Here is a 25300-nt window from a genome sequence, read left to right as displayed (position 1 = left end):
ACTGGCTTCAGGGAAGGCCTGACGAAGGTTTGGGTGGGGAAGGGGAGAACTGCCCTGGGGCCCAATGATTCAAAAGGACCCAGAGCCCATGGTTACCATGGCAGCAATGGTGCGCAGAGCTCTAACCTACTATGGCAGTGCAGGGCTGGTGGGGAGAACGTGCCATGGTCTGGGAAGCACCGAAGGCTGCCCATGGCCCTACCCCTTCCACCTGATGCCCCACCCCTTTGGGGAGTGTGGAGCAGCCCCACCACCACTTTGCCCAGTAGCCCGACAAGGCTGTCAGTTCTTGTGCTTCAGGGGATCACGACTTCTTCAATCTTGAACATTTTACTAATGCTCTGTCCAATCCAATGTAAGTAGTTCTCAATATTTGCAGCTACTCCCTTAAAAATCATTACAAAGGTATTTGTTATATAGTAGGAACATATTATATGTCTTTTATATCAGAAGTATTTGGCAACATACACCTTTCATTGGTCAGGGTGTCCTATTTAGCACCTTGTCCTTCTCTTTCCCTGGAAATGGACAAGAAGTCAATGGATCCTTTGCTTACCATTCCAGATGTTGGCCGGCAGGGTCAAATCAATATGAGGATGAAGTAATCTAGGCCAAACAAAGGGGTGTCAGAATTACATGTTTCCTGGTACAAACAGGAAGTGGCAACTGAACTGTGAATCTCAATATCCAGTCCTTGCCCTTTATTCAGTATGGACTGGAAGGTTCCATTCTATTCCAATGAGAACTACAAACAGTCATTGCAGTATGTGTGTAATGCCTATGATGGGCACAATGGGGAAAAGTCATTACTAGTTATTATTTGATATGTTTGAAATATATGTAGTCCAAGTGTTTACAGATGTGATTTTTTTCTGGTGTCTTTTTTTTTAATTGTTTGAGTTTTTAAAAATGTGTTCACTGTACAATATGCAGGATACAAAAAACACATTTGGATGAAAGTTTGGAGGCACTATAATCAAAGTATTTTGGGTTGGTATGATGGGGGTAGTTGAGATCTTTTAATGAAGAGCTGATCCATGTTTTTTCCTGTCTCTAGTGCCCTTGATAAATGTCACCTTCATGTACGACATTTAAGACCTGAGGGTTTTTAGGTTTGTTTGTTGTCTCATCTGCATGTATCTGACTTTGTTTCAATTAAGGCTTTGCAGGGAAAAAAAAGTCCCTGTCTCTGGCTATTACTTTGGAGGATCTTTTGTGAGATTCTTTGTTTATGGGAAAGAATATTTGGAAATGGGAGTTGCTTCAAATTTATGGAGGTGGTTTTCAATGGCAGGCAGGGACAGTTAGGCGCAAATGTGCACTGAGACCAAGGATGCTCCAGTAGTTGGGTGCAAGCTTGGGACTTGGAGACCAAGGTTTAATAAAGAGGATGAGGTTTAATAAAGAGAAATGCAAAGTGTTCCACTTAGGAAGGAACAATCAGTTCCATACATACAAGATGGGAAGCGACTGTCTAGGAAGGAGCATGGCGGAAAGGGATCTAGGGGTCATAGTGGACCACAAGTTGAATATGAGTCAACAGTGTGATGCTGTTGCAAAAAAAGCAAATATGATTTTAGGTTGTATCAACAGGTGTGTTGTAAGCAAAACTCATGAAGTCATTCTGCCGCTCTACTCTGCACTAGTTAGGCCTCAGCTGGAGTACTGTGTCCAGTTCTGGGCGCCACATTTCAAGAAAGATGTGGAGAAATTAGAAAGGGTACAGAGAAGAGCGACAAGAATGATTAAAGGTTTAGAGAACATGACCTATGAAGCCAGGCTTCATGAACTGGGCTTGTTTAGTTTGGAAAAAAGAAGATTAAGGGGGGACATGAAAGCGGTTTTCAAATATCTAAAAGGGTGTCACAAGGAGGAAGGAGAAAATTTGTTCCTCTTGGTTTCTGAGGACAGGACAAGGAGTAATGGGCTTAAAGTGCAGCAGGGGAGGTTTAGATTGGACATTAGGAAAAAATTCCTAACTGTCAGGGTGGTCAAATATTGGAATAAATTGCCAATGGAGGTGGTGGAATCTCCCTCTCTGGAGATATTTAAGAACAGGTTAGATAGACATCTGTCAGGGATGGTGTAGACGGAGCATGGTCCTGCCTTGAGGGCGGGGGGCTGGACTCGATGACCTCTCGAGGTCCCTTCCAGTCCTATTATTCTATGATTCTATGACCAGGTTTCACTTCCCTGATGTGCCATAGATTTCCTAGGAGACCTTGGATAATTGCCACCTGACAGTGGCGTTGGGTGGACACATACATGAAAGACAATAAGGCGGTATGGAACAGTACCCTGTCATGGGGTGGATTCACCACCATGGTGCCTCCTGCTGGTAGCACTGGGAATTAGCTTGGAAACAGGGTGCCTTCCTCTGGCAGGTGTCTCTCTGTGTCCTCACTTCACGCTCCAACTCCAGACCCGCATCACTCTCAGACCATCGTGTCCTCTTCAGGACATTGCCCTCTGGCAGTGCCCATTCCAGCGTCTCCTGGCCCCCTTCCAGGGAGGTGTTTATCAGTCTCTGCACTCTGGGGTCCTCCCCTTCCAGGGAACCCCCAATTCCCTCTGTACCCTCCTTGCCTCCGTGACCCACTGCCAGTCTTCATCTAGCCCCTGCCACAGGGGCAAACTGTAGTCTGCAATGGCCACTCATCATTGGCAAGAGTATGGACTTACTGCCTTTTCCTATCCTGGCTGTCTCCTCACAGCCCTAGCACCCTTAGGCCTTGCTTCAAAACCTGCAGTCTGGGAGTGAAGCCAGGCCAGAGCTCCTCAGCCCTGCCTGCCTTTCCTCAGCATTGATCTGTCCCAGGAAGCTTCCCTGGCAATTAGGTCCCGCCTGCTCCCCTGCTAAAGCAAGAGTCCTCTTCCTCCCTCCTGGAACCCTTATTTATGTAGACCTAGCTGGGCCCGGATTGGCTACTATCTTCCACAGCTGTGGGCTTTGCTCTCAGCCCTCTCCCAGGCCTGGGTTTTACCCGTAAAGAGCAAGTGCAGGCAGACACCCCGTCACAGACCCTAATAATGTAAGTATCTAGATACAGCTTTGAAAAATCTCTATTCCCACCCCATCCATGTGTGCTGGGATTGCAGATCCTCCAAAACACTCAAGGAATAAAACAATATCACAAGCTTATGACAGTGTGTAGCCAGAAAAAATAACTCTGCTGATGCCAACTGCATTCCACATGTACACGGCTTTTACCAGCAAATGGAAAACAAAAAGGTGGGCAAAAATCAAAAGCTCAGCCTTTGATGAATGATACAAAGATGCTGCTATACTTGCAAATGAAAGAGAAAATATACAGAGAGAACAGAAATGGACCCATTTTCACTTAGCACCTGTTAGCAACTCAATTTCTGGTCTTGTTTCCTGATCCTGCTGTACCGAATTAAATGAGCAAAGTATAAAGTAAGATCTAAAGTGATATTGCAAAGTCAGACAGTTGTTCTTTTGTGTAATGTTGGAGGGCAATGATGGAATGGTATAAATAAAGAAACTTCTGATGGCTAAAGGTGATTTTACGGTTCTTTGCTGCTACTTGCCGGCAATAAAGGGGTTAAACCCAATGCCATTCCAACAGTCTCACCACCTCAATTCCCCGGGAGATTTCAATTTCTCTCTTTCTGTGATTCTAAAATGCCTGTCTCCTTGGTAGCTAGTTTCAGTGTGGTGCGACATTATTCCTTATTAAGGAATTTGGGACAGGAAATAGTGCTGCTCAAAGCTGTTTAATGACCATCACATTTCTTCCAACATGTGGCTGCAGTGCAGTGATGGATGGAGTAATACTGGTTTATAGGGATCTATCCTGAAAATCCTCCAAGCCAGATTCTCGTCATCAGGGGTGGATGAGAGTTTTGTGGGGCCTATTGAAGCACAGGGCTTGGGGCAGCACAATTTCACGCATGGACCACGGCCACAGCCGACAGGTAGTAGCACATGAGCGGGGCTTATTGAAGCGCGGGGTCTGGGGCAGCCTCCCTGCTCACCTTGCCCTATATCCACCGCTGCCCATCATCCTGAACCTTGTCACACTGGTGTAAATGGGCACATAAGTTGCAAGGCAGTGGTGAATCAGGCCATTGGTTTCAGCATGTTATAAAGGGTTCATGTTTTGTCTTTTTCCCCTCCTTCCTTTCCCTTCTCCCCAGTATTATCACGGCATGACTAGATCAACTCTTCCCTTTGGAATTCAATGGAAGTACAATGTGAGTAAATGTGAAAGGTGTGGCCAGTGGTCCTCTCTTTCTCCCACAACTCCATCCTGTGCAGCTTATTTATTTAAAATATTTTTACCCTGCCCCTCTATTTAAAATATTCAAGGCGGCTTACAAAATTTTCAAAACACAATATAAATATATATAAAACATTAAAATACAAGGCCCCAGGGGACATATAACCTGCTAAGACATCTTGAGAGAAAGAACACACACACACACACACACACACACACAGACTCAAACACCAATAAAAGCATGGGTAAAAAGGGCGGCTTTAGCCTGACACTGAAACAATGCTAACATTGGTGCCAGATGAATATCCTGGTGGAGAGAATTCCATAGCCTGGGAGCAAAAGCTGAGAAGGCCCTGCCCCACACAGATGTCTAATCTAATCTACACAAGTGGAGGAACACAGAGCAGAGCTTCCCCAGCTGACCTCAATCCCGGGACAGGTTCATATGGGAGAAGATGGTCCTTCAGATACCCTGTATCCAACCTGTTTAGGGCTCTATAGGTCATAACCAAGACCTTAAATTGTGCCCAGAAACATACCAGAAGTCAGTGCAACTGCTGGAGCACCAGCATAATGTGCTCTGTATAATGAGTATTCCTTAAAACTCAAGCAGCCACATTTTGGACCAGCTGAAGTTTCCAAAGGCTCTTCAGAGGCAGCCCCACATAAAGCACATTGCAATAATCCAGTTGGGATGTAACAAGAGCACGGATCATTGTGGCCAAGTCATGCTTATTCAGGAAGGGTCGCAGCTGGTGGATCAGCTGAAGCTGCCCAAAAGCACTCTTGGCTTTGGTCCCTTCTTCTGCAGCTCAAACCTCCTACTGGATTCTACATTCTAGTCCACCCTTTAGGGGGTATGCAGAAAGAAAAGTCCACGTAAGAGGAAGTCTTTTCATACCTGCAAGGACTTCAGGACTTTCTCCCTAGCTCTGGGACTTGGACCCTAGACCTTTGTGTATTCTGGGTTTCCCCCAACGCAGACTCCTATTGGTCAGTAGGAATGCCCAGGCTCAGGTTTTCCACTGGGCTCCAAAGCCCAGTGATGGGCAGCTAAATTCTGCAATCTGGAGAATTAAATAGCTGCCTCCCTGGATCCCTTCCAACCTGAATTGATCTGGTCCTGCCATGGGGGTAGGGGACTGGACTCGATGATCTCTCGAAGTCCCTTCCAGTCCTAGTATTCTATGATTTCCCCCAACACGGTAAATTAAAGATATGAACTAGAAATAAAGTTTCTGATTTTCCCAGTCAGGTGTTATTTCCTCAGAGCAGAACTCAGCTCCCTTCCACTGCTTGCCTCCTTCTGCTTTATCTTTTAAGCTCTGCCTCCACCTTCTGAAGATTTTGTTGCTGTGGCCAAGCAGGGCTGCCTGGTCCCAATGCCATTCCTTCACCTTTTGGTCTGCAGATTGCCATCACAGTAAGAACTTTTCAAATGAAGAAGGGTTTGGAGGATTGGACCATTGGGCTTAGACACTGGATGGAGACTCTTGAGGGTGAATCCCTGTACTCACGTGGAGTCAGTGAGGCCTGCATGGGAGCACGACTCCATCAGCACGCTTGGTGCAGGATCAGAGGCATAGTCTGTGATGAGACAATGAGATAGAACCCCAGACTATCTTGTGTGTGGCTAAAAATAGTCTTTCTCTCTCGCACGCATGAAAAAATAAGGAATCTTGTCTGGGCTGATTTCAGAAGGTGATTTCAATTATCCATATTCATGAAGTAAACGTGAACTCATAGCATGACATAGAGATAATGGGTAGACACCACAAATTATAGAACCCACAAAGTGAAAGGAAATTCTTGATTTAATCCCAAATGGTGCACAGGACCTGGTCCAAGAATAACTATAGCTCAACCACTTGGTGATAGTAACCACAATGCAGTTATGTTTAACATATTTGGAGGGTGGTGAAAGATAATACAAAAAAATCCCCTGAAACATCATGGAAACATTTCACTTTAAAAAGGGGAACTTACACAAGAACGAGGATATTTATTAGGCAGACATTAGACGGAGCTGTCACAAGGGTTAAATGCCTTCAAGCAGCTTGGGCATTAAATGTAGACCACACATTAAAAAAGACAGAAAGAGGAATAATGAAATGCCATCAGTGCTAAAGAACAGAGAAATGGACGCTGTTTGAGGGAAAAGAGCAAACTTTAAAATTGGAATTCACACCCTTGTCAGGGGAACAAACTTCCACAGGGTAAAATTATAATAAGGCAGGCCAAGAAACAATCTGTGAATCGACTTGCCAAAGATGCAAAAACCAATGATAAGAAGTTTTTTAAAGTACATTGTAAGCAGGAACATTGCCAAACAGACAGTGGAGCCATCAGATGACCAAGGTGTTAAAAAAACACTCAAGGAAGAAAAGGCCATTGCAGACACACTAAATGAATTATTTGCATCAATGTTCACAGCCGAGGATGGGGTTGGGGAGCTAGCTACATAAGAGCTTTCTTTATGGGATAACAAATTTGAATTACTGTTCTACACAGAGGTGTCAATGGAAAGAAGTTTTAGAACAAAGCAATAAATTAAAACAGTACTTAGATACCAGGACCAGATGGTATTTACCCAAGAGTTCTGAATGACTGTAAATTTGAAATTGCAGAACTACTAACTACAGTACGTAACCTATTGCTGAAACAAGTCTCTGTACCTGACGTCTGGAAGGTAGCAGATGTAATACCCATTTTTTAAAGAAAGGATCCAGAGGCAATTCTGACAATTATAGGCCAGTGAGTCTAACTTCAGTACTGTGAAAATTGGCAAAAACTATAGAAAAGAACAGGATTATCAGGTACCTAGACACCTACAATTTGTTAGGGAAAAGGACAACACAGCTTTTGTAAAGGGAAGTCATACCTCACTGAGCTATTAGAATTCTTTTAGGGTGTTGAAATACATATGGGAGAGGATGATCCGGCTGTTACAGTGTACTTGGATTTTCAGAAAGCCTTTGATAAGGTCCTTCACCAAAGACACTCCAGGAAAACTAAGTGGTCATTGAATGAGAAGGAAGGTAATCTCATGGCCTGGTAAAAGACAAGATACAAAGGGTAGGAATAAATGGTCAGTTTTCATAATGGAGAAGTAAGCAATGGGGTCTCCCAAGATCTGTACTCAGACCTGTGGTGTGCAATGTAGATTACACATCTATAAACCAGGGCTCTTTGGAGTGGCAATATCCATGCTCCAGCAGAATCAAAGAGTCCAGGTGGGCTGCGAATGTGGTGGGGGGAGGGGAAAGGAGCAGAGCCCATGTGCTCTGGGCAGTGGAGGGAACTGGGAGCTGACACAATGCAGCGGAGGGCCGGGAACCCAGCATGTGGCCCAACTGGGTTGCCAGGGGCTGGAAGCTGAGAAGCTGCCGCGTTGCTGGGGGAAAGGGGAGGCCAGGAGCCATGAAGCCCAGCACATGGCTCAGCAGGACTGCATGTGGGTGGGGTGGGAGCTGCTGCACAGATTAGCAGGTCTGGGGAGGAGCTGGGAAGGCTGGCATGTGGCCCAGCATGTGACCCAAATGGTCTGCCTAGAGGAGCCAGGAAGCACAGTAGGACTGCAGGGCATGGGATACAGCCAGCATCAGAGGGCCTGGAAATGACCTTCCTTGATCCAGCAAAATCCTTCATCCAGGACTAGTGAGGTCCAGAGGGTGTCGGACCAGCGAGGTCCAATCTGTATGTTTATTTATGATTTGGGAAGAGAGTTTGCAGACAATAAAAAATCAGTTAAGTTCAAAACTGTGTGTGAAGAGTTACAGGGGATCTCACCAAACTGGGTGACTGGGTGACAAAATGGCAGATGAAATTACACATTGATAAACACAAAGTAATGCACATCGGATACAAATAATCCCAACTAGACATATGCAATGATAGGTTCTAAATTATCTGTTACCACTTAAGGAAGAGATCTCGTAGTTGTGGATAGTAACCTGAAAATATCCACTTAATATGCAATGGTAGTCAAAAAAAAAAAAAGAAGAAGAAGAAGAAGAAGAAGAAGAAGAAGAAGAAGAAGAAGAAGAAGAAGAAACAAACACAATTTTAGGATCCACTAAGAAAGGCATAGAATGTAAAACAGAAATTATGATAATGTCAGGCTATATAAATCCACAATACACACCTCTGCATCTTGAATATTGCTTCCAATTCTGGTCACTCCTCCTGTAAAAGGAGATAGTGGAACAGAAAATGGGGCCCAGAAAGCCAACAAAGATGATCATAGATATAGAATGGCTTCCACATGAGGAGAAATGAACATCATTAGGGCTGTTCAGCTTACAAAGCAGAAAACTGGAGGTGGGCAGGGGGAGGGATATACATAAATCTAAAAATCATGCATTGTGTGGAAAATGTGATTGTAGAACCGTTATTTACCCTTTCCCACCATAGAAAAAACAAAATCAGGGTCACTTGATGAAATTAATAGACAGCTGGTTTAATACAAACAGGAGAAAGTATTTTTATAATATTCTGTGGAACCCATTGATATGAAACATCATGTTGGCCAAGAGCATAAGTGGTTAATGAAACAGGATGAGTTCATGGAAGATAGGTCTATCAAAGCCACGATGATCAGGGATATAACTGCATAGTCAAGGCAATGCCAAGTTTCTGATTGCTGCATGCTGGAAAGGGAAGATAGGTGGATCTCTTCAGAACTGCTCTGTTCTGTGCATTCCCCATGAAGTTCTAATTTTGGCCACTGTTTTGCATGAAGCCGGCCGGCGCCATTTTTAAATGCCGGCTAGTTCGGACTCCGTGCCACGCGGCTACACGCGGCACGGACTAGCTAGTTCGGATTAGGCTTCCGTGCTAGTAGCCGCGCGGCACGGAGTCCGAACTAGCCGGCATTTAAAAATGGCGCCGGCCGGCTTCATGCAAATGAAGCCTGGGAAATTCAAATCCCGGGCTTCATTTGCAAGAGTGGATGACTACATTACCCCCGCTAGTTCGAACTAGCGGGGTAGTGTAGACATAACCTACGTTATTCTCCCACAGCTTGCCACTAACCATGTATTTCAGAGAAGGTAAACCCAAGCTAATATTATCAGCTGAAGCTCCCATATATTTACTTTTTAAAAGAAAAGATTATGTTCATTAAATGCTTAATGAGTTCTGGTCTATTCTAACCGGGAGCAATTTACTATCCCAAATCCTTGTGCTATCACATTAATGACTGTTAGCACCATGGGGCACTAGGGGTAATCCCCCTTGTCTAGCAATGTCAGCTCTTTAACTATTACCATGCAATTAATCAGATACCAACACCAGAACAAGGACAGTATAATCTAGTGTATAATGAAATTTATTAATGGTGTCCTACATAATTTATGGGATCTAATCATTCTAATGTGGGTATATGTACAACATGTACACAGCCTCCTTATATTAAGTCTATGAACTAACATGTCATGAGCAATTAAAGCATGAAATCCTTAATTTTGCCAGCTGTTGAGTTAGCCTACTTTCCTATGGATATAAATATAAATATCTGAGAGCAGGAAGTACCACTAGGAATATTGGTGAAAATTCTATTATATGCTTTCTGTATTATAGTAGTGCCAAGAGGCATATTTTGCTCTTTACAAACACATGGCAAGGAAGTCTTGCTGCCCTGACAAGCAATCTAACCAGACAAAAGGGGAAAGAAAAGGAAGTATTATTTTTCTGCTGTATTATTATAAGTGGCATGTTGCAGATTGAGAGTGAGGCTCAGAGAAATTAATGCCTTGATTCATAAAATTCTGCAATGTGCAAGTAGTCCCATTGTTCTCATTACATGCTTAAAATTAAGCAGGTGCTTAGGTATCTGGATCAAATAAGATTTAAAGCCAGGACCCTCAAAAATATTTAGGAAATCAATGGGAGTTAGGTACTTAAATACCATTGAAGATCAATGGGTAGTGATCAATGGCTCAATGTCTAGCTGGTAGTCTGGATGGGTACATCTACACTGCAGCGCTATTTTGGGATACTTCCAGTACCCCAAAATAGCTATTCCACGTCTTTGAAATAAGCCCGTTATTTCAAAATATAATGGCCTTCGATTCCCTGTAAACCTCGTTCCACGAGAATTAAGAACTATTTTGGAATAGTGTTATTTCAAATTTTGGTGCTGTGTAGACAGTGTCATACTACAAAATAAGTTATTTTGAAATTAACTCCAAATAAGCTATGGAATTTGTGTAGTTCACATTGCACAGCTTATTTTGAGCTAAGGGTACAGTGTAGATGAAGCCTATCAAGCGGAGTTCCCCAAGGATCAGTCTTGGAGCTGGTTTTATTCATCATCTTCTCTAATGATCTGGATGAGGGAATGGATTGCACCCTCAGCAAGTTCATGGATGACACTAAGATGGTGGGAGAGATAGATAAACTGAACGGTAGGGACTGGGTCCAGAGTGACCTAGAAAAACTGGAGGTTTGGGCCAAAAGAAACCTGATGAGGTTGAACAAGGAGAAGTATATAGTCCTGCACTTAGGAAGGAAGAATCCCATGCACTGCTACAAACTGGGGTCCAACTGGCTAAGTGGAAGTTCTACAGGAAATGACCTGGGGATTACAGTGGGTGAGAAGCTGGATATGAGTCAACAGTGTGCCCTTGTTGCCAAGAAGGCTAATGGCATATTGGGCTGCATTAATAGGAGCATTGCTGGCAAATCAAGGGAAGTAATTAATCCTTTCTGTTCCACACTGATGAGGCTACAACTGGAGTATCATATCCAGTTTTAGCCCCTCACCATAGAAAGGATGTGGACAAATTGGAGAGAGTCCAGTGGAGGGCAAAGAAAATGGTTAGAGGGCTGGAACACATGACTTATGCAGAGAATTTAAGGGAACTGGTCTTATAGGGTCTGAAGAAGAGAAAATTGAGGGGGGGTAGATTTGATAGCAGCCTTCAACTACCTGAAGGGAGGTTCCAAAGAGGATGGAGAGAGGCTGTTGTCAGTAGTGATAGATGACAGAACAAGGAGCAATGGTCTCAAGTTGTAGTGGGGGAGGTCTAGGTTGGATATTAGGAAAATGTATTACACTGGGAGGGTGGTGAAGAACTGGAATGGGTTACCTAAGGAGGTGATGGAATTTCCATATTCAGAGATTTTTAAGGCCTGGACTCACAACCCCTGGCTGGAATGATTTAATTTGGATTGGTCCTGCTTTGATTAGGACTAGATGACCTCTTGTGGTCTTTTCCAATACTAATCTTCTATGAGTCTATGATAGTAAGTAATTGAGGAGTGCATTCTTAATGGATTACAGAGTATTGTAATAAGTCATAAATCCAGTGTCTCTGTTCAGTCTATGATTTTTAATGTCTTGTAAGTTTATGAATTTAAGGTCTTAGATGTGTCTTTTAAAAGAGTTGTGCATGTTTCCTTATAGGATAAGGACTGATAAGTCAGATATAGATGGATCACTTATTCCCATAGGTATTTTTTTATTTATCATTTTCCATCGCTTTGTGGGCCTTTAATGTCCTGGATGAAATACACAATGGATATGTCTAGACTGGATCCCTCTGTCGGAAGAGGGATGCAGATTAGACAGGTCGACATTGCAAATGAGGCAGGGATTTAAATTTCCCGTGTCTACTTTGCATAAAAATGGTTGCTGCTTTTTGCCGACTCAGCACTTTGTCGTAAAAAAGCTGCAGTCTACAGGGGGATCTGTCGAGAAAGAAAACCTTTTTCAACAGATCTCTTATGCCTCCTGCAAGGAGGTGTACAGGATCTGTCGAAAAAGGTTTTCTTTCTCGACAGATTCCCCCTCTAGCGTATGTCTACACTACCACCCTAGTTCGAACTAGGGTGGTAATGTAGTCAACCAGAGTTGCAAATGAAGCCCGGGATTTGATTTGAATTCCGAACTACCGTTACTCCTCGTGGAACGTGGAATAGGAAGTCTAGTCTGAACTACCTAGTTCATGCCGCATGTAGCCGCGGGGCACGAAGTCCGAACTAGCGGACATTTAAAAATGGCGGCACCTGGCAACATGCAAATGAAGCCCGGGAAATTCAAATCCCGGGCTTCATTTGCAACTCCGGTTGACTACATTACCACCCTAGTTCGTACTGCAGCTTTTTGATGACAAAGTGCTGAGTCGGCAAAACGTGGTGGCCATTTTTATGCAAATTAGGCATGGGATACTTAAATCCCTGCCTCATTTGCAAAGTCAACCTGCCTTATCTGCATCCCTCTGCCGACAGAGGGATCCAGTCTAGACATACCCAATATGTGGTAATAGGCGCGTGGAAGACCCAATGGGTCTTGATCGCCACAGATATACCGGAAGTTAAGACAGAAGTCAATGGAGTTATTCCAAGTTTCCAATGATACAACTGAAAGATTAACTTAGGAGTTTGGTTCGGGCTTTAATACATCACAAAGCAGTAGTTTTATAAGTTCCACTGACAGCCCCAAGGAATTTCTGCAGTATTCGTGGTGCTGAACGTGAGAATTTCAAACCACTGAAAGCTTTTATGTACATATTTTTAAAATGTCAAATACTGCCTTTCTTCCCCTTCTCTAACAATTTGTTAAAGAAATGAGCTTCTAAACTGAGATCACGGATGCCAAGATTCAGCCTTATTTGAATTTTTATGGCTGAGTTATGAACACCTGAATATAGTGGTTTATAATGAACCACTGACAGGCTGTTATAACTACTTTGGCACTAACAATACTACTATAATTAGTGACTTTTGTATTGTGTTAACAAATGCCAGAGTGTGCTACCAGTCTTCCAGATGACTTACCCAGGTTTTAATTAGTGTCTATCTTTCTTTTCTTTGTGGAGACGTACGCTTACCTAAATGACTCAGTGCTTGCACCAAGCACAGGTCAAAATATCCACCTGTCAACTAGGTTTAGTATGCATGCAAGAAGGAAACTACTTAAGACATTTTGTTAATGGAACAGATTGCATATTTCTTCAAATAGAAATCAGAGAACTTGTGTGACAGATGGATCAAAACCTCCCAGTTCTTGAACACCAACAGAGGAGAGATTTCTCTTATCACACTGACTGGTCTGAAATATGCTGATTAACTAAATCTGAAGGAAACTACTACCCCTCAGATCTGGATATATTAGAAAGAACTTATATCTTAGATTATCTATCTCTCCTGTTTCATATGTACTAGCAAGAATAAAATATAGGGGAAAATGTGGTGTATAACATGTCTTTTGCTGTCTTATGTTATGTTAGTGTATATTTTGCACAGCAAAGGAATAGTGTTCACATTCATGTTATAGCTACTTTTATGGTTTATAAAGAGTTAATCAACAAGTGGTCAAATCTGTTACAGATGGTTATCATGCCTTAAGTAAAAGGTATTATGAATGGCTATGCAAATGGTTAACTTGTTAGCCTCTATAACAATTAATGATTATTAAAACAACTATTCACCATGTATTAGCCATTTATAAATTCTCTATAAATGTATCCTCAGTATAAACTGAGAGTATTTTTATAATAGCTTGCTAGCTACATGGGAATCATTAAGTTTTCAACCTTGGTAAGAGTTATGCAGGCACTTAATTTACACAGGGTGAATAGTCCTATTTATTTCAACAGGACTACTGAGAGTCGATAAAGTCTGTGTATGCATAGATTTTTGCAGAATCAAGGTCTAATATTTGAACTGTGTGTGTAAAGATTGGTTAGTTGCCCATTAAGGGGAAAACTATGACTATTGCAGTAGCCAGGGAGGGATAGGGTGCTAGGAAACCATTTACTCCCATCCCAGTGTGCATGCGCAGCAGGCTGACACTGTGCTATAGATAGGATCCCTGAGTGAAAGGGAGAGCAGCCAGTATTACATACTCCAAAGGGAAGTGTGATGTAAAAGCATAAACATCTCCTTTGATATGTTACAAGGAGGCTAGTAAGGACTACAGAATATTGACATGTATCTCAGAAGTTATTAGGCACTCTACAAGGCAAGAAGAGTTACACTGCAAGGTACAGTCTAGCTCAAACGTGTATTCATGCCAAACTCACTGGGTAAAATGCTGTGGTTGTGTTATACAAGAAGAAGGCTCACCCGCCGTCCTGGATTGGATGCCATCTGCCATCTGTCTGGCAGTGAAAGTTGGCCACCCTGTGCAGGAGGTCAAACTAGATCATCCTAACAGTCCCTTCCGGCCTTAAAACAACACAGTTATGAATGGGTTCCAAAGAACTGTCCCTGTGTGGCCTGTAGTTCTAATGCCTTGGTGGAAAGGAGATGGCCCACTGCTCATTGGAGGGCTTTACACTGTACAGATCAACCAGTATCTTGGAATCTTTATCACTTTGCTCAGGGACATAAGGAAGTCAGGCCCTTACTCCCCAATCCAGATTCACCCTCTGAGCTTCCTCTTGTATTGCCCCTTGCTTCTTGCTTCCTCTATGTAGCGTATCCTCATTTATAGCCACTCCCCGACTTACGAACTCACCAATTTATGACCATCCATACTTACGACCAACCGCCCATTAAGCCCATTATATGTATTTTTTAGTTGAGAACCTGTACGTCAAGTTTTTTGAACAGCGCGGGCAGTGCGTTTAAGGGTATTTCTGACTTATGACCAAATTGAGTTACGACCAGGTGTTTGGAACATAACCCATTCGTAAGTCAGGGACTGCCTGTACTTTCTTAGCCCCATGATTGTCACACTAGAGACTGTATAACTGCCCTCAGCCAAGCCTGCAGCCTTGCCCAACGTGCAGTAATGTTGGGGATTAGGGTGTTGCTGCTAGTACCCTATCACTGCACCCTGTGAAATTAAAGCATTTCCTGCAGATTCCCACAGGGGAGCCAACAGACTTGCTGGACTCCCTGAGCAAGGTGGTGGGGAGTGGCTCTGTGATCCCGGAAGGGGCATGACCTCAGGTAGAAGGGGTGGTGCTAGGGGCAGCCAGCCCTCATGGCCACCCAGAGTGTTCTGGATGGCACTCCAGTGGCAATTTAAAGGGATCAGGGCTCCAGCCACCGCTGCCACTATAGCAGTAGCAGCAGTGGCAAGAACCCTGTGCCCTCTGATATTACTGTGCCCCAGGGCAATTGCTTCCTTTTGCCCCTTTCTGCCCTCCATCGGCAGGCCTAGACTCCTACTACTTCCAAGAAAACTGTCTCTGTACTGAGTTTCCACACAATACTCTGCAGCATTTGGTGGTAACTAATTACAAGGTAATTCTAGTGACAAAAAACATTAACTCCACAGAAAATTGCGGAAACATTACCAGGATCTAGTGCAGCAATAACTCCCAGCTCTACTCTAAATTATACTGAGCAGTTTGTGACCTCTAGGCTTTTTTTCCCTTTCTCTTAACGTTGTTATGCTTAATAAAAGTTATAGTCAAACTGTTACATTGGCTTTGAAAATAAGAGATTAATTATGAACAGTCCATTTAATACAGAAAGGGTACAATGTCCACAGTTTCTTTAAAGCATCATTGAAGTCATTTCACTACTGCCAATTGAACATTTATATAGAACACATCTAAATATGCTCAGTCAATGAATCTCCTGAGTGTTTCTGCTTCATTAACTGTTTACATGGTGACCTCAGAAGAAAGGGTTTAGCCGGATGAAATGTCAGTTTCTCATACTGCCTCCGGCAATAGGGGAATAGGCCTCTGCAATTTTTCATGATACACTCAGAATTTAGAAATACCACATTAGCATGCTCAATGCTGGCATGTTAAGCATCACAACACCTCTCATTGAGTTAACCTCTCAATAGCCTCTATAATGCCATATCATATGCTAACAAACTGTTCCATTCCCCTATGCCTTCCATCTCCACTCAGTTGGAGAACAATATATTTGCATTGATGTCTTGTGGTCATATTACAAAGCATCCCTAATCCTAGACTTTGCAACAGAAGGGGCTAACTACACCACTCTTTTTAATGGTGCCATTATTTGCCTCATAAATTACAATGTCAAGGAAGCCCATGATATTTAAATTTTATGGTGCTTCCTTCCAAAGTAACAACTTTCTAACTCAGCACAAAATGAAGAGGAATATTTTACCTTAAAAGGACTGTATTTTAGGTGGGAGAAATGACTCCTAAGAGGATATTGATTGTCCAGATTATTAGCTTGGCTATTCCTCTGTAACTTTTTGTAGGAATAATAATTCTTATTCAGCTTCCAGTGATGACTGACAGACAGACAGACAGACAGACAGACAGATAGATAGATTTCATCGGTTAAAATTCCATGATGTGTTAAAGATACATACTTTAGCTACCTGGCATCTCCACTAGTTAACGGGAACTAAACACTCTTATAATATTGATGCTACTAATTCTTGCAATAAAATGGTAAATGTCTCTGTTCATTAATGAGAAAAGGTATGAAATTGTATATAGTACCAATATATGATAGCGAGGAAATAACTAAACTTAATTGGTTAGCAGATTCCTAGTCATTGGGGTTTTTTTCTTCCATTGATCTGTCATCTAGTAAGTATTTGGAAAAAAGAAGATAAATTGATTAGGGTAGTAAAGGATCATCTAATTGTGATAGGAACTAAAGTTAAGGGAAAAAATCAATTTAGACTGACAATTAGAGGGAAAAATGTTCTTCCTATGAGCTCTATTAGACTGGAATAATAATCTGAAGCCCCATCGCTTGAGACAATTAATACTAGAATGCTCAAATTATTAGGAAATATACTCTGGCAAGAATTCTGCAGTGACAGGAATGGATTAGGTCATATTTTCAATAGCTATGGTGCCTAACTTCTGTGTGTCTGTGGAGGTTCTCACTGAGCCAAAGGGAAAGTGTACAGAATGTAATGGACTATAACATGCAACTTTGATGTGAATCCTGAAAACGGCCTTTGGACATCTGACCCTCCACAGCTACTTGTTATTGTTACCAAAACAGAATGGAAAGCATGACGTAGGAAACAAAACAATTGTTTTTCTATCTACTTGCCTGTCGTCCTCCTCCAAACCAAAGAAACACACAGTTTTCATTGTCATATTGTAACCTTTAGAAAATCCAGAGCAACTCCTATATTGTTAATAGACTTGCTTAGGATTTGTTTTGCTGTCACAGGGCATGTCTGCACTTAATTGTCAGCTTGGGTTTGTGAGACTCAAGGGTTTGGAGTGGGTGTTTGAGCTTCATTCACAGTGAAAAAGGACAAGGCTAGAAACTGAGTCACTGCAGGTCCCAGACTCTGATCTACTCACATCTGCTGCTAGGATTTGAGTTCTTGAAGATCTGAATAAAACTGATTTATATGTGGATGGAATGGGGTTTGGGGCTCAAACCTAAGTGAGAGTCCTTGCTTAATGAGCAGTGTAGACATACCCACAAAGGGAAGAATTTGACTAACAGTGCTTGGATGCCCACAGCCAGTAGTTCCTCCTATGTTACTTTTTATTGTGTAGGGCTGTACAATTGACAGCTCTTGAAAGGAAGTTAGGCATGTCTGCTTTTGGAGAATGAAAGTAAGTGATGGTGGTTTATTGAAAGGAATTACAAGATTTGTCTTTAATTTTTTTTAAATAGAAATAGCCCAGATATTTTACGTAGTCAGATTTAAAACTATAAAAAGGTGCCTATCTGAGATAATCCAACACATTTTCTAATCATACCATATGATGAAACCCTGGTGACACTGAAATCACCATTCCAATAGGAATTCAGCCAGCCAGACACGTAAGCCTCATATAAATTACATAGGTGGAGTCAACATATCTTACATTGCCATCCATACAGTGGTAGATGGACAGAAGCAAACGCTCCCATTGGCCTCCCTTACTCCTTGTAAGGAGCAGGAGTCCCAGAGCTGACAAGGGCGCCCTTTGAGTTTGATCTAGTGGGTCTATGCTACACCTGCTAAACTGAACCCCGGAAGATTGATTGCAGTAGTGTAAATCTTCCGTGTAATGTGGACAAGCCCTTATAGAAACTTGTCCCTACTCCTTTATCACAATAAGAAGCAATCCCTGAGCCCTTACAAAAACACTCTACATGATTTATTTTGTATCATGCTTAGGAAGTCACTGAGATTTAAGTGAGTTTGGAATAAAGAGTAGCAAGTTCAAGACATTTGGAACCCTCTAAATAAGAATTCCTTCCCAACTCCCCTCTCTCTTTTACACAGATAGAAATTGAAAGTCATCTTGCATATTCCTTCTGACACAGCTGTGGCAGTATGGTCTAAAGAGAGAGGCAGTCTCTCAGATGGGAGGGTAGGTTTCTGGTCCAAATAGGACTTTATAAGTCATAACCAGAGCTGAGAGAAATTCAGAATTTCTCTCTCATTGGACATTCCAACGTTTGTTTCTATCCCAAATCAGGATGAAATTTGAAATTTTACAGAGTGGACTTTGTGAATAAACCTGATTTGAAAAGTCATTTGAGGGTCATTTCAACACAGCAAAAAAAATTGTGTGATGTTTTCAACTGAAGCAAAACAATTTGACATCTGAGGTGTTGAGCACTATGGAGTAAAAGATGCTTGAAGGAGCAGGATACATCTATACTAACTGTGGACCACCTCTGCCCACTTGTGTTCATCTCTAAAGCCAGGGAGACTATCTCACTGCTCAGCCAGGTAAGAACTACCTAGCTTGGTGCCGAACACTGTCCCGTCCTTCCAGCAAGAATGTGTATGTACAGAGAATAAGCTGGAAGTTGACTGAGTATCCTTTCTGTTTTTCACATTCAGAATCTGCTTGTCTGGGTTCCTGTAAACTCCTGAGGTGGAAGGCAAAGAGTTGACCAGAAAATGTTGACTTTTTGTTTGTTTGTTGTCCCCATGGAGAATACTGAGTCCTCATAAAAAATCAGAGTGCCTAAACTCTGAAATATTCATATTTTCAGCAACCATTCACTCTGCCTAGTTTTCAATTTCAGAGATTTGTTCTCCAACTAAAAAAATCAAAACACTTTGGAAGAGAAGCAGCAGTGCTCCATGAACAATTTCATTGAGTTGAAAACCCAATTTTCCATTGAAAGAGTTTGTTAACCAGCCCTGTTGGTGAACCTTAGATGTTCAATTATGACAGCATGGTGGTGGTGGTGGTGATAGTGATGATGATAATGACAGAATTCTTCATATGACATCTGACAGAAATGCCCGTGGAGAATTTTTAAACTATGAAATTGTCTTTTCAAAATCTTACTGTATGTTTTACAAATAAGCATCTGTCTGTGTCTGTCCATTTGTGAGTCTATTTGTTCAAGAACTTCTAATTGGTAAGAACTATGACCACCAAAGTTGATACGCATATCCCTCTTACCAAAACTTAAAAGCAAGGCCAGGGTTTGGTTGTGACAGGACAACAGGATGTGCCTGGAATTCAATTCTTTCTCATAAAGTAGAAAGGGAAGGGTCTGGTAGGAGGGAGTTCTATTGCAGAATGACCACAGGGAGCAACAAGTGGCCAGAGATGGGGACCAGGTCAGCTATAACCCCATTGGTCCAGCAGTGGGGCAGAGAAAGGGACAGCTATCTACTATATATTTCAGGGTAAGTCTACACTAGCCCCCTAGTTCGAACTAGGGAGGCTAATGAGGGCGACCAAAATTGCAAATGAAGCCTGGGATTTAAATATCCCATGCTTCATCATGTTCCCGGGTGGTCGCCATTTTGGAAACTGACTAGCCCGGAATAACTGCCTACGTCTACACGCGTCAGAGAAGCGCGATTCCGAGATAAACCCCTTAGTTCAAATTAACAGTTAAACTTCATTCCTTGAGGTTTAATTGTTAATTCGAACTAAGGGGTTTTTCTCAGAATCGCACCTCTCTGTCGCGTGTAGACACGGGCAGTTATTCCGGGCTAGTCAGTTTCCAAAACGGCGATTGGCCAGAAACATGCTAATGAAGGGTGGGATATTTAAATCCCGCGCTTCATTTGCAATTTCAGTCACCCTCATTAGCCTCCCTTGTTTGAACTAGGGGGCTAGTGTAGACGTACCCTCAGAGAGTTTGTGTGTCTGTCTGTGTGTCCCACAGCTGCAGAATGTGCACTCCTCCCCTGAATGTGCCCATTGCAGTGACAGAAGTCGTGGACAGGAACTTCTCACCTAGACCCAAGCTGCTACAATGAGAGAGGGCTGGGGTTATCATCTATCACCCGGGCAGCCTGCCTACTGAACCCCTCATCCCCCGCCGTCCCTCAGAGCAATGATTTAAATGAAGACAAACAAAACTTATTTGAGTGAAAGACTCAAACAACACCAGATAAATCTTCTAGTTAACACATTTTATTAATTTTGAGTTCAATTTTAGAACAGGCTTAGGATATTTTAAAGGCTCGGGATAACAAAAATACAGCACAGTGGTACTTTATGGGCACTGTGTGGTACTCACACACAGAGTGGAACTCTGGGGCCAAAGACAAAGCTGTAAAGCCTATAGTGAATCCACAAGGGCTTCAACAAACCATTGTAGGTACAAAATCCAGTTTTGCACATTTTATCTCTTTGAAGCAAGGCTATATTCCCCCCTCCCCTCCCCAAGGGCTGTGCTACTTGGGAAGTCGGCAATTCTAACACCTCATAACACAACAGCATCTTGTGCTAGGTCATGCATTATTGCCTTTATAGCTATTTACAAAAAAAATCACAGTTTAAGGGAATCAAGCACTCAGTTTAAAGCATAATGGGCCAGATTCTCAGCTGGAGAAATTGGTATAGCTCCATTGATCTTTGATGGCTTTACTCCAATTCCCGATAGCTGAGGAACCTGGCTGTTAAATTGATAAACTTGTGATTTATTTTTAGAGCATTTTCCTGGATCATAGCTAGGGCCCTACCAAATTCATAGACATGCAAAGCATGTCATCAACTGTAAAATCCGGTGTCCTTCCATGCAATCTGGCCTCTTCTGTGCTTTTTAACCTGTACTATACAAATTTCATGGGGAGACAAGAATTTTTCAAATTGGGGAAAATTACTAAAAAAGGGGGATCACCAGATTATTTTAGGAGGATTGTGGCATAGCCACCCTTCCATCTGTGCTGCTTTCATAGCTAGGCAACTGGAGATTGGTGATTGTAATGCTGGATGGATGCCCAGCTCTGAAGGCAGCTCCCCTCAGTTGGAAATGGTAAAATGCAGACAGTGGGAGCTACAAAGCTCTGTGGCTACGGACACATTATGTAAAAAAAGTGGCACAGTGACCCAAGTTCTAGCCTATCCTTTGGCAGGACAGGATTGTTCCTTTTAGTGCAGGGTGAGGAACCTTTTTTGTGTTGGGGGTCACTGACCCACAGAAAAATCAGTCGGGGGCCGCATGCAAGTGAGATGCAAAAAACCAAACAAACTCTCACTGATGTGGACCCCATCTGAGAAGAAAGACATTCCCCTTGCACACCAGAGCCTACGGGGGCCCAGCCTTGTAGATTTTGTGTGCGCCAGTCCCATGGTCGATGGCAGGGGGGATGAAGTGCCAGTGCAGGCTCTCCAATGCTGGGGCAGAGCCCTGAGTCTTGGGGCTGTGTCCAGGCAAGCCAAGGGCTGCATCTTGCTCCTGGGTCTTAGGTTCCCCACCCCTGCTTTAGTATATAACTCTGGGTATGTCTATACTAGTTTGTTAATTCTAGCTCAGTAGGCAAATCAGGCAACCGGAGTTGCAAATGAAGCCCGGGATTTAAATATCCAGGGCTTTATTTGCATGTTCCCATCCGGCCACCATTTTTAAATCCCCCTTAGTTTGAACAAACTGCCCGCGGCTACACGCGGCAGTTTAAAGTTAAGCCCTTAGTTCGGATTAACTTTAAACTGCCGTGTGTAGCCGCGGGTAGTTCGTTCGAACTAAGGGGGATTTAAAAATGGCAGCCGGATGGGAACATGCAAATAAAGCCCGGGATATTTAAATCCCAGGCTTCATTTGCAACTCCGGTTGCCTGATTTGCCTACCTAGTTCGAATTAACGAGCTAGTGTAGACATACCCTTTTATACTTACCCAAGATTTATCCAGCTTTCTTCTAAAGGACATGAGGGTTATAAAGTGGTCTGTTGTTAAATTGTGGTCCCAGGAGTCAGAAGTAAATTTTCAAACATTTGGTTTTAGGTCCTATGAGCCTCTAGACTGTTCCTTTTGGCTATGTCTACATTACTAGGCTATTTCAAAATAAGTTATTGCAAAATAATAACTCCTGATATAACTATTTTGAAATAAGTTTTTTCCTCTTCACAAGCGGGAGTTATTATTGCAAAATAACAAGACCATTATTTTGAAATAACAGGCTTGGTAGGGTGCATCTACACTGCACCATAGCTTGAAATAAGATAAGCAATTTGAACTATGCAAATTGCATATCTTATTTCGATCTTATTTCAAAAGACACAACACCAAATTTTGAAATAACCCACTGTTCCGAAACTTCCCTCACTCCCTGTGGAATGAGGTTTACAGGGACGTCAGAATAGTGAGCCAGCTATATTTTGAAATAACAGGCTTGCTGTGAAGACACGGGATAGCTATTTTGGGATATTCCAGTATCCTTGAAATAGCACTGCAGTATAGACGTAGTCATAGTGTGGACTCCAGGCTTGCTATCATGAAATAAGGGGTGTTATTTTGAAATAACTTCTCCAGTGTAGACATGCGCTTTGAGTGAAGTTTTCCCCTTTGAAGAGAGCTAGTACCAGGCCATCTTAACTTTCATGTACACCCTCAGATTATGGCATAAGGGATGTAGGTGCTTCACAGACCACAGGCCCAGTGCACAGGGATGAATTTCACCCTTTTGTGAAGAAAACCATTATTTATTTTAAAAAGTTCTCATGACAAGATAGACAGTTTTTGCCCAACAAGAACATTCCTGCACTCACTGCATATGGCTATATCCATCCTTGAAAATGGTTAGATTGGCACAGAGTAGCCTGATATTTTGTATGCACAGATGGCGCTTGGAAAAACAGACGTCAGATATTTTGGGCACAACATATGTGGCTTTATTGGTATGAGTGAAACTACTATATCACAGGTGATCCTTTCCATCTATACTACTAGTACGGTGTGAATGGTGTGAATTAATTAGGGTTTGGGATGAATTATAAAGAGTCGGAAGATAATTATCTTCATCTTTAACTCTTGAAACATATTGCTATGGTTTGAGTTAATCACTGTTGAAGTTGGTGAGGGGAAGAACCACCCTTCACTGCAGATATATGAGAAACAATTGAACATCTTTATGGAACCATATAAAAGTAGCTTCTACTCAAAACACAGTCACCTGTCACTGCTCATAACAAAAAAGACATGTGAATGGAGGCATTTTCTGTGTATAATTTAGTGTCTGTTGGTCTCACTGAGAGAAGTAAGAAAAACTGGAAAGATGCAGCAAGACACCAAGGACACGCTTTTAGTAATGATAGGAACATGATACTGAAAATAGCCTAGTAAGAGAGCTTTTGGGCTGAGTGCTGTCTGGAAAGAGGCTTGGAACTGTGAGTCAAACTGTTTTCTGTTTGATTCCTGTTGTGTTCAAGGAAACAAGACTTTATATATTCTTTGCAAATCCGTATTTCTTCTGTGCAATCCTGCTTGTGTCCAGCATCTCCTTAATGAAACACACTATTAGAACCCAAATTTTGGCAAGTGCTTCAGTGAAACAATATTTTCTATTAGGAAAATTCTAGGAATATTACCTGCATATTTGTACGTAATGTATGAAATATTAGAATCATAAAACAAAATAATTGCTAGCAATGAAGTTGCTTTATAAGTGAGGGACTTACACTAAAGTAGTTCTGCTGTTCCCCACCTGAAGGTACCTGAAGGCACATCTATACAGCAGGATTATTTTGGAATAACTGATATTATTTTGAAATAACAAAGTGCACATCTATACAAAAAGTTGTTATTTCGAAATAATTTCAAGATGGCAGACTTCTTACTCCAACTTCTGTAACCTTCATTTCATGAGGAGTAAGGGAAGTTAAAGGAAGAGTGTTCTTCCTTCGACTTCCCACCAAAAGCCAAATTAAGCTATTTCGACTTCATCTACACCATTGACATAACTGAAGTTGTGTAGCTTAATTCGACTTTTGACCTGCAGTGTAGACATGCCCTGAGAATTGGGGAATGTGTTAGGAAATGAGAGGCTACATTGTGTTTTAAGACTCTTGACACACCACCCTGATAACGAAGAAAATGCTCTCATTGTTAATAGACGTGATACCAGTTATTCCGAGAATTAGAAAAAATATACTCAGTTTAGGCTAAAAATATTCAGGCAAGATTTTTCCATTTCCTTCTCCTTGTGCAATAACTTACACCAGTGTTACATGGGAGTAAATCATAATTTTGATACAGAAGTATTTACATTCACTGTTGAACCCAGTTTTTGAAAGTGTTAATGGGCAGATGAGCACAGAATAATGAAGAATCATTCTTCACTTATTCTGTAGTAGTGTTGGCTCTAATTGAAATCACAACCCTGCAAAGACAGACTCCTGCATGGAGAGCCGTTGTCATTTCTGTTCAAAAAGAGTAAATTTTTATTCTGCAAACAAATCTTAACTTATTTGCTCAATCTAATTATCTCAAGGAAAAAACTCCCATTTTGAACCTTTGCTGTCCTGTTAATACACCAGAGAAGAATAATAGTTTTTTTCCCAATTGCATCAGTTTGTTGACTCATTCAATTTGTGATTCATTTATGAAAATTGGCTTATGAATATGAATATGTATAACTCGAAGACACTTTATACAATACAGGTAATGTAACATGTTAAAAGTTGCAATATGATGATTCTGTATGTTTCTATTTTTTGTATATATATATATCTTTTTTGTATGTGAGGTTAGAAATGTTAAGTGTGAACCTGTTTGATTAATCCAGATATTCTAGTAAAAAGCCATTAGTGGTAGTTCAGGAATTTAGTGGCTGGATGATCAAATCAATAACCTGTGAATGGGATTGTTTTTCCTGGGTGTCCAAACTGTGATTGGTCTGAGGAAGACATGTGGCCAAGCCACCTGATGCTGAAACTCATTTTGGATCTGGTACTTTTCCATTCAGGATGAAAAAAATTTGAACTGAGCACAAAGAATTCCC

This window comes from Pelodiscus sinensis, chromosome 6 (assembly GCF_049634645.1).
Source record: "Pelodiscus sinensis isolate JC-2024 chromosome 6, ASM4963464v1, whole genome shotgun sequence".
NCBI classification, from domain to species: domain Eukaryota; kingdom Metazoa; phylum Chordata; order Testudines; family Trionychidae; genus Pelodiscus; species Pelodiscus sinensis.
The sequence above is the reverse complement of the archived record's forward strand: the minus strand, read 5'-3'. Positions refer to the sequence as shown.